The sequence below is a fragment of the Eurosta solidaginis genome, chromosome 2, assembly GCF_040869045.1.
Source record: "Eurosta solidaginis isolate ZX-2024a chromosome 2, ASM4086904v1, whole genome shotgun sequence".
Classification (NCBI taxonomy): Eukaryota; Metazoa; Arthropoda; class Insecta; order Diptera; family Tephritidae; genus Eurosta; species Eurosta solidaginis.
Genome location: NC_090320.1, coordinates 263,835,147 through 263,836,456, shown reverse-complemented (window position 1 = coordinate 263,836,456; position 1,310 = coordinate 263,835,147). Strand labels below are relative to the sequence as shown.

The window sequence follows — 1,310 nt, the reverse complement described above, 5'->3', positions numbered from 1 at the left end:
ATATATCTCATACAACCGATTGTTCAGATAAGAAACTTTGCGCAATTTCTGCCCCATTTTAACAGCTAGAAGCTTCAAATTTCACCAAATGCTTACGTGTATAGCATATATTGTTGTCTGAAAAAATCATAGAGATAGGTGATATATATATTATATACCCCATATAAACTGTAATTTTTGCCCCTTTTTTAGTAGTTACGTTTATGTCATATATTGTTGAAATACGTGATTCGTAGTCATAGTTTTTAAACGCAGACCACAAAAAACCTGAAACTTTCCATCCTCACACAAAGTACCTATCTGTTTTTTATTTTATATTTATCTTAAAAATCGTTTAGGTATGTAGATCTGTTCACTATATATTTCTTATCTTATATATCCGATTATTCGGAGATTACGAACGGGATAAGATTATTGTTCAGCCCCATTCATGAAAGGTATGAAGTCTTCGGCTGTGCCGTCCTTACTTGTTTTAAATCAAAATAGCTACACACATACATAAAATAAGCTCTTAATTTTCCAACAAAAAAAATTGATCTGCATCGGCCGGGAATCGAACCCGGGCCGCCCGCGTGGCAGGCGAGCATTCTACCACTGAACCACCGATGCTATTGATTTTTATTTGCTCAGTTACTCTTTTCTCCTCATGCCATTGTTGTTGCTTTCTTACAGAGCGATCACTTAGTAGTTGACTACCATAATGTTAAGTAACAGTAGAGCTGCTGTTAGCAGCACAAGCAAGCTGTTAGTATAATAAGCGCTGTGTTAAGCTGCCGGGCAACGCACAAATTTGCTTGATGGTTACCATAGCAACGGCTAGTTGTGTGCGTATCGGATGACTGTCGCTTGCCCGGCCACCACACAAGCAGAAAGCATCAAGCGCCATTTATATTGAAAATTCGTAGCGTGCACACGTAAACATGTCATCGGATGACGATTTTTTATAGCTTGTAAATTTTGCGAATATTCAAAAAAAATTTTCAACTTTATTCTAAGAATTTTTTCGAGTTTGCAGTTTTGTAGCTTATTCAATTTTAATATAATAAGATGCTAATCTTAAGACACTAAGAAAATTACCTGATTTTTGGCAATTTTTTTTCCAACCGACCCACAGTGGGGTAATCGAGCCTGAAAATGGAGATCAATTCATACGAGCATTTAATTCAAAATATTTTGATGTAATTATATGCTTAGTACCGAATGAAGTAAAAAAAAGAAAAATCCGCAAATAGTTTAGTGAAAATTTTTTTATCGAGTTTTTAATATCATTAGTACAGATCAAAAAAAATAAAACTTTAGTCGTTCCTCTT

At 34.8% G+C, this 1,310-nt stretch overlaps 1 non-coding gene across 1 annotated transcript; it reads right to left on the bottom strand.

Moving 5' to 3' along the window:
* Positions 1-538: 538 nt before the first annotated feature.
* Positions 539-609, bottom strand: TRNAG-GCC (transfer RNA glycine (anticodon GCC)). The gene has a single exon. It is a non-coding gene; the product is annotated as a tRNA-Gly (tRNA).
* Between the last annotated feature and the right edge of the window lie 701 nt (positions 610-1,310).